General features: G+C 51.7%; 1 long non-coding RNA gene across 3 annotated transcripts; it reads left to right on the top strand.

Annotated features, from left to right (window-relative positions):
* Nucleotides 1–789: 789 nt before the first annotated feature.
* Nucleotides 790–5,694, top strand: LOC147571684 (uncharacterized). Of its 3 annotated transcripts, none has more exons than XR_015247147.1 (3): nt 790–1,070; nt 3,417–4,172; nt 4,322–5,694. It is a non-coding gene; the product is annotated as an uncharacterized LOC147571684 (long non-coding RNA). The 3 variants fall into 3 exon arrangements; XR_015247149.1 differs by having other exon boundaries at nt 791–1,070; nt 4,346–5,694; XR_015247148.1 differs by lacking the exon at nt 790–1,070 and adding an exon at nt 1,886–1,976.
* Nucleotides 5,695–11,711: the final 6,017 nt, after the last annotated feature.

The following is an 11,711-nucleotide window of genomic DNA, read 5'->3' as shown; positions in this document are numbered from 1 at the left end:
CCTCCCGTTCCGGCCTTGGGAACCGGCCTGGACGGAGCCAAGAACCCAGGGGGCACGGGAGGGCGACCCCATCACCCTAGTGGTCTTCTTCCCCCCTGCGGGGCCCCACCCCCCCCAAAGAGCCACCTGCCCAAACTCTTTAGGCCGGGCCAAGCGCTGCATGGGAACCGGCACCCGCAAGGGCCTTGGCCACCGGCCGGGAGGAAGCCGAGCTCCGGGGATGCTTCCCTGGTGCCCACGAGACGTGGTGCCCCTCTCTCCTCTTCCCCTCCGCGGGCTTCAGGAAGGCGACCGCTTTCTCTGCCTCCCTCTCCTGCAGTGGCCCGGGGACGACCTTCAGGCCGGCTTCATAAATGGTGTCTGTACAAGGAAGGATGGAGTCTTCGTTCTGGATGGTGCCTGGGGCCCAGGCAGCCCCTAAGCTTTTCCGGGACGATGGTGGAGGTTCTCCTGCTCATTCTCCCCGGGACCATGTTCTTTAGAGCTTCCCCTGCCGAATCCCACCACGGCGTGGGATTCTGAGAAGTCTACCCGAGGGCCCAGGAGGAATATCAGGCCCGTAGTGGGATCTTGCCTGAACTGGGGAGAGAGACAGACCCCACAACGGACACGGCCGCTCCCCAGACGGGAGGATCCAGGTACGGATGTGAAAAATCGTACTCGATCTTCATCAGCTAAAGCCCCCGCCCCGCCCCCACTGCCCCCAGCAATGGAGCCCGAGTAATCCTCAGCGAGAGAGGATAATTAATTCGCAAAGGCCCACATCCCGGGGCCTCGGCCCTTTGACGGGGAGCGGAGGAGGGGAGGGAGGGAGAGAGAGGAGCTAAGTCTGTCGGAATAATCCCTGTCTCGGGGCAAGATGGTTCCAGTCCTAATGAGACCCCCGGGCATTATCGCCGCGTGGATTGTCTACCGCGGCCAGGAAAAGGACGAGCCCAACTTTCTTTCTGAATTTGGACTGACTTAAAGAAGTGGCATCGCATTTGAAGGACACCCAATCAATCTGTTACCCTCGCTGCATGAAATTGTATTTGCTTCCCGCTTTCTATCTCGCTGAGCGCAGCTGGGCTGTAAGTCATTGGTGATAACATTCTTTATTATGCCGTCCTGTTTATGAACTGTGCCTGGAAAGAGGTGATAGAAATATGCAGCAATATGCTAAAGGGACGGGGGGGGGGGGGGGGAGGGGGGAGCAAATGCTAGTTGCCAGGGCAACAAAGGGGCTATTTTGGGCATCGGATTTTGCGGATGATGAAAAAACCCTTTTCTTGCGATGCTTGGACTCTCCCCTCCCCCCGCTCCTGGAAGTGATGAATTCAGAGCCGAATATTTGGGAAAGGGGACGGCTTAATTTCTTAATTAAAAATGATGCTATTTTCCCTTCTACCCCCTTTAAACATGGATGGAAAAACAAACCTAAGGGTGTTGATAAGCATTCTTGAGTGGAAGGCGAGCTTCCGTTCTGGTAGAGAGCGATGTGTGAATAATTTACTAATCTTCACTGATCCCCGCCATCTCCATCTCCCCCCACCGCACACACCCACCTCTTTTTCCCTACACCGACTTAACTCTGATAAACTCCCCGAGCAAAATCCCCGAGCTCTGGACCTCAGCAAAATCTCAAAACCCGCAGGTGTTTACAAGCAACCTGAATTCCAATGAGTTTCTCGCCAGTTGGCCACCAAGGAGATGGCTGGGGCTGAGTGGAGACCACAGCTCTGGGCACGGGCGTCCGCACGAACAAAGGAGAGGGACCCTGCTCCTGTCCCTCCAGCCACGCAGAAGATTTCCCCGGGGAGGGGGCTTACCCTCTGGGGGCGCCGAGCCCCGCCCACAAGCCTGGCGTGTCCGCACCCACGGGGCGGCGTGTGCGCGCCCTCTGGATCCGTCCCGAGCGCTGCGACCGTTTTCACGAGAAGGAGGAGCTGGTGTTTCCACCTGGCCGCCTCCGGATTGTTGCTTCCCTGGTTCTCCAGGTGGGGTCCCCTGACCAGCAGCACATCGCCTGGGGACTGTTGCAGAGGCACATTGGGGGAGCCCCACTCCAGGCTCGCTTCGCCAGAAATTGATCCCCTGCGTGCTTGGCGGTGCATGTCAGGGTGGGAGCGGGGTGGGTAAGTTTTCCTGTTCGGGACGTCCAGATACGCTCCCCCTGTCCGCCGGACTCTGGTATCAGGTCTAAGATACGCTGCCAGGCCCAGGGAGCATCTTGCAAGACCAGTCGGTTCTGGAAGATTCCATAGGTGTCCAAATGGGTGGGACGGCAGGGGAAGGGGTCAGGGCTCTTGTTCTGTGGTCGGAATGGGTTTGTGCCATTTAAGAACTTTTTTGTGCCTCTGGCTTTGAGGCAATGGGCCATGCCGTGTTCTTCCCAGAGACTCCCTTCTGCCCTCTTCGACCCCCAGAAAGCAACGCCCTGAAGATGACTGTTGTGGGCTCATTGTGGGGAGGTTCTTGACGATACATCAGGGGAGAAGGTGACCGGTGGCTTCAGATGTGGCCTCTTCCTGTGGGATGTCACTTACTAGAGCATCAGTGCCCCGAACCTGAGGAGAACGCCGGGATTTAAGCTTTCTTTTAAAAATGGACTTTCTTGGGGCGCCTGGGTGGCGCAGTCGGTTAAGCGTCCGACTTCAGCCAGGTCACGATCTCGCGGTCCGTGAGTTCGAGCCCCGCGTCGGGCTCTGGGCTGATGGCTCGGAGCCTGGAGCCTGTTTCCGATTCTGTGTCTCCCTCTCTCTCTGCCCCTCCCCCGTTCATGCTCTGTCTCTCTCTGTCCCCAAAATAAATAAACGTTGAAAAAAATAAATTAAAAAACGTTGAAAAAAAAAAAAAAGAATTTAAAAATGGACTTTCAGGGATGCCTGAGGGGCTCTGCGGCCGACTTTGGCTCAGGTCACGATCTTACGGTTCGTGAGTTCGAACCCCGCGTCGGGGCTCTGGGCTGACGGCTCGGAGCCCGGAGCCTGCTTCCGATTCTGTGTCTCCCTCCCTCCCTGCTCCTCCCCTGCTCACACTCGGTCTCTCTCTGTCTCTCAAAAATGAATAAACATTACACATTTTTAAAAAATGAACTTTTAATTACACATCATCGAATTCATACGTACTCTGGAAAATACAGAACAGTACAGAACAGAAGAAGGAAGCAAACTACACGTTTCTTGGCTGCACATAAAACATAATGTTTTTCTGCCCTTTTTCCTTTTTTTTAGTTTTTGTTCTACTCTATTTTATTTTCACAAACTTGAGCTCATGTTGTATTCTTTTTTTTTTTCCCAGCTAACGTCATAATGTGAACATTTCCCCATCTTCGATACATGCTTGCATTGTTTTAGCAGCTGCATACTGTTTCGTAATGTGGACGCGTCATAGTTAAGCTTCTTCTGCGAATACCTTATTTTCCACGTCTCTTTCAGGATCTGGAAGTGGCAGCTTGTGATTTTAATACCAAAGAGAGCCGAGGGCGCGGAGAGGCAGGGGTGAGTCCCTTTGTCTTTGACGCCTGGCATGCCGGTGGATGCTGGTGGAGGAGAAACCGATCAGTCAGTGGGGTCTGAAGTGAGTTTCTGCGGTGACGTTCGGGGTAGGAGGCGAAATTGCTTCCCCCCGGGCAAGTGGCAGCGTTTGGCATTTTGAAGGTTGGCAATGAGATAAATGTAGCACAATGGGAGCTCGCACAAAGCTTCCCTTGAGCTCCCTGGAACGGGGTTGTGGCAGGAGGAAAAATGGGGGACAGGCTGGTCTGGCAGGGTTCACTCCAGGGGACAGCCTGCCCCTTAGGGACCAGAGAGAGCCAGGGGTCAGCCCAGAGTCCCATGGGGTGATATTTCTGCTCCATTTCATCCCCTCTGGGACCACACTTCTGGGTCTGTGCACCTGCGAGTGGGAGCAGGTGAAATCTCTTCCGCGGACAGAATCACGGGTGTCAGGGGCACAGGGACGTCTCCTGCCCGCTGACATCCGAGTGTTCGTGTTCCTTTGCGTCTCTGCTTTCCCACGAGTTTGGACCTGCACTTGGTCTCCAAAGCCGACCAAACTGTCCCTTTCTTCCCATGGTTCCCACCCAGCCACCTCCACTAGCAGGGAGCCCCCAGAGACCCTCGGGTCGATAAGCAACAGCGGACGCAGGGCTCTCCTTTCCAAGGAGTTATGCCGGCTGAATGTACTGCTTCGTAAAAGCCAATGTCCCGTGACTCGCGGCGGGGGGGGGGGGGGGGGCGGGCTTCGAAGCTGTGACACTGTTGACAGGTGTGACGGGAGAGTCCTGCCCATTGCAGGGCGGGAGAAGCACCCCTGGTCCCCACCCACTTTGTGCCTGCAGCCCCACTCCTCGTGACATCCGCAGATGCCTTCAGACGTTGTCAGTTATCTGCTGGGGCGCAAGCCCGCGCCGGGTTGAGGACAACGGATGGAGAACACCGTTTCCCAAGGTGTATTCCGGGGAAACCGAGTCTCGTGGGACCCTGCCAACAGCTACTCTCCGAGCAACAACCAGGTTCCAGTATGAGCTAACTTGAGACACCGTGGGCTGGAGGAAGTTCATCCGCGCTGGCTCTGCTCCGACCTCGTTTTTCCCGGCCTCGCGTGCTTTCCTGCGTACCCGCTGCTCCCACTCATGCACAGCCTCCCCCGTGATCAACACCCCCACCAGAGCGTACACTTGTTGCAACGGAGGAGGCTCCGTGGACGCGTCCTATCACCCAAAGTCCACAGTTTACATTAAGCTTCGCTCTTGGTATTGGACACGTTATGGGTTTGGACAAATGCAAAATGACGTGTTTTCACCATTACGGTATCATCCAGAGTAGTTTCACGGCCCTGAAAATCTTCAGGGCTCCCCCCACTCATCCCTCCCTCCTGGCCCTGCCAACCCCGGGCAGCCACTGATCCTTCTACTGTTCCCATAGTCCTGCCTTTTCCAGAACGTCAGACAGAATCACACAGTCTGTACTCTCTTCAGACCGGCTTCTTTCACGTAGTGAGGTGCATTTAAGGTTCCTCCGTCTCTTTTCATGGCTTGATAGCTCATTTCTTTTTGTGCTGAATAACATTCTGCTGTCTGGCTGGACCGCAGTCTATTTATCCCTTCACCTACTCAAGGGCATCTTGGCTGCCCCCCAAGTTTTGGCAAGCATGAATCAAGTTGCTGTAAGCAATCCACGTGCAGGTTTTTGTGCGGAGGTAAGTTTTCCCCTCCTTTGGGTGAATACCCTGGAACACGATTGCGGGGTCGTGTGGTAAGAGTCTGTTTAGTTTCATAAGAAACTGCCAAACTGGCTTCCACAGTGGCTGTGCCATTTTGCATCCCCACCGGCAGCGAGTGAGTTCCTCCTACTCCATATCTTCACCGGCGTTGGGTGTTGGGCCAATCTAAGAGGCATGTAGTGGTGTCTCATTATTGCTTTAATTTGTATTTCCCTAATGACATGATGTAAAGCACACTTTCATGCTTATTTGCCATCTTATATCTCCTTTGGAGAGCTGTCAAAGTCTTTGGCCCATCTTTAATTGGGCTGCTTGTTTTCTTATTGTTGAATTATAGGAGTTCTTTATATATATCAGGTAATAGTCCCTTATCAGATGTGTCCTTTGCAAATACTGTCTCTCAGTCTGTGGCTCGTCTCCTCATTCTTTTGAACCCACTTTTTGCAGAGCAGTGGTTTTTAATCTTAACGAAGCTGGGCTTATCAAGGATTTCTTTCATGGATTGTCCCTTTGGTGTTATGGCATAAACTTTTAATTTCGAAATAATTTTAGATTTCTAGAACAGTGCAAAGACCGGGCAAAGGGTTCTGTTTGACAGTGGTTCTTAATTGGGAGCGTCCCCGCCAGGGGCATTCGGCAGGGTGAGGGGACACTGTGGGTTGTCACATGGGGGGGGTGGGTAGGTAGGACTGCTCCTGGCACCCAGTGGGGTGCCGCTAAACATCTTAAAATCCACAGGATAGCCCCACAACAAGGAAGGATCTAGTTCAAAATGTCAGTAGAACCGAGATGGAGAAGCCTGGCCACGTGTCCTTCGCCAGCTTCCTGAATGGTAACATCTTTTTAAAAAATGTTTATTTATTTATTTTGAGATGGGGGGAGGGGAAGGAACACCAGCAGGGGAAGGGCAGAGAGAGAAAGAGAGAGAGAGAATCCCAAGCAGGCTCCATGCTGTCAGCACAGAGCCCAATGCAGGGCTCAATCCCATGAATCATGAGATCATGACCTGAGCCTAAATCCAGAGTCAGACGCTTAACTGACTGAGCCACCCAGGCGCCCCTGAAATGTTAACATCTTAAAATAACCATGGGACATTTGCTAAAACTGAGAAGTTAACATTGGTACAATACTGTTATTGGTTGGCTTTAAAAAATTTTTTTTTAACATTTATTCATTTTTTGATAGAGACAGAGCGTGAATGGGGGAGGGCCAGAGAGAGGAGGAGACACAGAATCCCAAGCAGGATCCAGGCTCTGAGCCATCAGCACAGAGCTGGACGCGGGGCTTGAACTCACGGACTGTGAGATCATGACCTGAGCTGAAGTCAGACGCTTAACCCACTGAGCCACCCAGGCGCCCCCCCTTTTTTTTTTTTTTTACTTTCTTGACAAATTTTTAAGTGTATGGAATACTACTGTTAACCGTAAGTGCAACATTGTACAGCACATCTCTAGACCTTTCTCGTCTGGGTAACTGAAACCTCACGCACACTGAGTCACGTTCCTGCTTGCCCCTCCCCTCAGCCCCCGGCAAATTCTGTTCTACCTTCCGCCTCTACGAGTTCAAGTTCGAGCGCTTTCATTCTGTCATATAAATGGAATCCCACAGTATTTGGTCTTCTGAAACTGGCTTAGTTCACGGAGCCCCACACCCTCAAGGCTCATGCATATTGTAGCTGGTGTCAGAATTTCCTTCCTTCTTAAGACTGAATACATAATATCCCATCGTATGGATGAACCACACCTTCTGTATCTGTCCATCTGCCGGTGGACGTTTTGGTTGCTTCCACATCTTTGCTGTTGTGAATAACGGTGCGATGAACGTAGGAGGGCGATGATCGCTTCAAGATCCTGACTCTAATTCTTTTGGAGAAATTTGCACCAGTAACATTGCTGATAGTTCTATTTTTAACTGGCTGAGGAAACTGCACTGTCTTCCACAGTGGCTGTGCCATTTCACCTCGCCACCAATGGTGCACGGGCCTCCCAATTTCTCTACCTCCTCACCAGTACGTGTTTTCTCTCCATATGTAGATATTTTTAATGGCCATCCTAACAGGTCCCAGTGAGATGGTTTTGATTGACATTTTCCTGATCAGCGATGTTGAATATCTTTTGATATGCCCGTGAATACATCCATTGGCCATTTGGATGTCTTCTTTGGAGAAATGTCCATTCGAGTCTTTTGCCCATGGTTTAATTCGGTTGTTTGGGTTTTTCTGCTATCGAGTTATGGGAGTTCCTTGGGTATTACGGGTATTGGTTCCTTATCAGATGTGTGGTTTGCAAATACCCACTGCCGTCCTTCAGCTTGTTTTCTTTCTTTCCGGATCGTCTCCTTTGCTCTGATCACTTGGCTTTTTAACACTTTTTCTTTCCTTTTTTTTTTTTTTTTTAATGTTTATTTATTTTTTTGAGAGACAGAGTGTGAGTGGGGCGGGGGCGGGGGCAGAGAGAGAGGGAGACACAGAATCCGGAGCGGGCTCCAGGCTCTGAGCTGTCAGCACAGAGCCTGATGCGGGGCTGGAACCCACGAACCGCGAGATCATGACCTGAGCCGGAGTCTGATGCTTAACCGACTGAGCCACCCAGGCACTGCATGTTTCTTAATTTTTTTTTTTAACATTTATTTATTTTTGAGAGACAGAGAGAGACAGAGCATGAGCAGGGGAGGGGCAGAGACAGAGGGACACACAGAATCCCAAGCAGGCTCCAGGCTCTGAGCGGTCGGCACAGAGCCCAACGCGGGGCTCGAACCCACGGACTGTGAGATCATGACCTGAGCCGAAGTCGGACGCTTAACCGACTGACCCACCAGGTGCCCTGACACTTTTATTTCTTTACCCCACGTCCGCCATCTGCCCTCACTTAAGTCACCAGTGCTCTCAGACAAACTGTAAGTGCACAGAGGAGGCCTCCTCCGTGGGGTGAGCCGTTTTACAGAACACAACTCTTCTGTCGCACAGATCACCTTTGCATCATTGATTTGTTTGGCAAAAATCACGTTAGGCCCAGCTTTACACAACCAGAACCCAGGTGCACTTTCCACCAAAACGTGAACAGATCTGCACGTGGGAGGCGGTGGGGGGGGGGGGTCTGGCTGGCCGGACACAGAGCACGGGGACCTTTTCGGGGGACATCAAGTCCGCTCTGTTGAGGACAAGCCGTAGACTAGAACGGGCGTCTAGGAGCTATTGGCATCCATCCCACGGTAATGACCGACCGCTTGTTCACTCTTGAGTGTCCCCAGGCCTGAGGCTCTGAGGGGGGTCACAGTGGGAGTCAGGTGCTCCCTAGCCTTGGCAGGGTTGAGTTCCTGTGGTACCCAGTTCGGAGGAATCAGCTCCTGGGCTCCCCGCCCCCAACCAGGTTGGAGAGAGGTTTGGGGAGAAACCACCAATCACTTCCGTCTTTTTCAAGGTCTCTTCCGGTCCTGGGGGTCACGGCAGATCCCAGAGAAGCAGAGCCCTGACACCAGGGGGACCAGAGAAGGAAAAGCTCATTCAGCCGGGCGGCATAATTATCCCACAGAATAAGTGCCCCGGGTACGTGGCCTCAACTCCAAAGGGCACAGCCCCCTGGGGGTCTGGCCGAAGGCAGATTCTGGACATGGGCTGGGAGTCTGCCTTTCTAACACGCCCAGTGATGCTGGTGCTGCAGGACCTGAGCTACATCAGAGAAGCCGGGGCAAGCCCTTGACCGGCCGGGAGAGAGGGCACCGTGAACAGCGGTGATCTTTAGATTCTGCGTGGAGCAGGGACAGCCCTGGGCCTTGAAGGCCGGGCAGAATGGGTGTCGTACTGGTTGCTGGGGCAACGTTCCATTTTCCTCCAAGCAGAGGTCCGACTTGTGCTGACCCCGATGGTGAAAACCGAAGGAAAGACGGATGGACGGACCGGGGATGCTCGTCCTCACTTAATTCAACCGGATTCATCAGAGACACTGGCGTCTGGCAAAGTAGCTACCTGGGGGCTTTGTGGGGGTGGAGGCGGGCTTTTTCAGCCGGCCGAGCTCCTGACAGGACAGAGCTGTGTGCGGCTGAGACGGAGTCAGATAGCTTTGCCTTTGGGCCACCGGTGGGGTCCCTTGCCTTCCAAGGGCAAAGCTTGTGCTTTTAGAAATCTCTTACCACGGAAGCGATTAGCCAGCCAGACCTGTTGTTCTTTTGCAAGCAGCAAATTACCCAGGAAAATGTAATTACCCATTCACTCTGTTATTAGTGCACAGCTACGAAGATACTGAAGCAATGGCCCCTTTCATGGTATTTCAAAGCTCACTCCCACGATGCGTCCCTGATATTAAACACAATGAGACTTTTTTGAATTCAATTAAGCATTTGCCTACTGTGACTCTTTATTCATTGCAAATTGTCTCAGTAAATAATCTTCATCAAAAGTCAGAACCAATCCCCATTAGTTGTTTAGATTAATTAATGGATCCCCCCGGAGCCACCCAAATGAATTCAATTCGAACGTCAACAACTTGACCACGGAGTTTCCCAGGTTGGCATTAAGACAATATTAAACCTGGAATAAGTCACATTTAAAATGTTAATTCAGAGAAGCTCTCCATTTAGAGCATTTAATTAAATCCTTAAATAAACTGCATGGGCTCAGTACCAGATGGTTCTGCATTTTCATTGCGGCACCGAGCTGGCACAGTGAAGATAACCAGGATATATAGAGTAATAAAATCTAATCTCGTTTCCAGTGGGGAGATTCAGTGTATACACACAACCCAGGCTCAAATTGTAAGTTAATTACATTAACCCCAGTGTACTCCGGGATCTGAGCAGCCAGAGATGAAACTAGTCTTTTTCCTATCGTAAGGTTCTTTTCAACTTCACTATATTAATTTTTAGCCAAATACTAACTCATAAGGAAAATTGAAGTTAATGTAACCAAAGATAAAGTAATGCAGCCTTAATATTCTGAGGGGATTATGGAGACCCGTGAAAATACACTCTGCAAATGTCATTGACTCGGAATGGATTTATGGGGGTGGGGGGGGAGGAAATGAAGACACGGAGAAGGCTCTTGTCTCCGCCCATTTCCCCCCCTCCCGCCCGAGGGTTAATAAAGGACTTAATCTAAGAAACTCGGTCCTGGAAATCACGCAGTCCCACGAGGGTAATGGAGAGCGTCTGTTGGGGGAAGGGGCGCGTGGCCGCCGGGAGAAGTCACTCTGTCATCTCGGATGCAGGCGATGGGGCCCAGGTGTCGCCGGGCAGCAAGATTGCGTCCCCCTGCCCGCACGTGGTCCGTAAATTTCTACGGCTCAGCCCCTTAATCTCCCTGTCCTCGGAGCATCTGTCCTCCGCGAGGAGGGATGGGGCGAATGGCTCTTCCCAGCCTCCTTGGCGAGGTGCCCAGGGGGACCCCGGCTCTCCCTCTGCCAGCCCAGAGACCCTCAGGCGGCACCTGGCACCATCATGGTGATGTTTCGTCACGCGGTGGTTGACGATCTGGGGCAGACCTACTTTTGAAGGAGTTTCCCCCCAAAGCCTATCGATTCTCAAACAACTAAGAGATGCTCTCTGCAGCAGCATCCATTCAGCCCCGAGAGTCTGGCATTTTCGAGTAGCTAAGACTCCCAGGACCATCCCCCTCCAGGAATGGGGAGACTAGAAAACCCCAAAGCTTCTAATTTGCCTCAGAAGAACAACTTTCTGCTCCTAGAATTCCAACCAAAGCAGCGGGAAACGTATTCAGTCTCCAATCACCTCATCCTAGGAAGTGACTCTCTCGTCCCTAATGGGCCATCACTTCCCTGCACTCGCCTTCATTTGACCGTCCACCAAGCTCCTATTTAAGTTTCCTTTTTCACCCTGACCTTGACTGTTGGACTTCTCGCCAAAGGGTCTCAGACTGAGGTCGCTGGCAGGTTTCGTCTGAACGCCGACTCCAACTGATGGTGGCTTTCCGGAGGGCTGTGTTAAGTAGGATCCTGAGCCTGAGTCCAGTCTCCAAGAGGAAAGAGCCGTGTGCTATTGGCGATATTTGTCGTGTGTGTGGGCGTGTTTCTGTGTGCGCGTTTACACTGTGAATACTTCATCGTTTAAAAAAAATACCACTGTGGGGCGCCTGGGTGGCGCAGTCGGTTAAGCGTCCGACTTCGGCCAGGTCGCGATCTCGCGGTCCGTGAGTTCGAGCCCCGCGTCGGGCTCTGGGCTGATGGCTCAGAGCCTGGAGCCTGTTTCCGATTCTGTGTCTCCCTCTCTCTCTCTGCCCCTCGCCTGTTCATGCTCTGTCTCTCTCTGTCCCAAAAATAAATAAACGTTGAAAAAAAAAATTTAAAAAAAAAAAAAAAAAAAAAAAGAAAAATAAAAAAAAAAGAAAAATAAAAAAAAAAAAAAAAAAAAAAAAAAAAATACCACTGTGAAAATTTCCACGAATAGTTACGCTTTATTTTGATTGTCTTCATCTGTTGGTTGTCTTTTTGTTTGTTTGTTTGTTTGTTTGTGGACTTTGTCTTCTGATTCTTTGCTGGTCATGGTCAAATAGCACA

This window comes from Puma concolor, unplaced genomic scaffold (assembly GCF_028749965.1).
Source record: "Puma concolor isolate L17-30 unplaced genomic scaffold, mPumCon1.1.hap2 unalloc_scaffold_127, whole genome shotgun sequence".
In the NCBI taxonomy this organism is placed as follows: Eukaryota; Metazoa; Chordata; class Mammalia; order Carnivora; family Felidae; genus Puma; species Puma concolor.
Note: the sequence above shows the minus strand (reverse complement) of the source record. Positions and strands in the feature narration are given on the sequence as shown.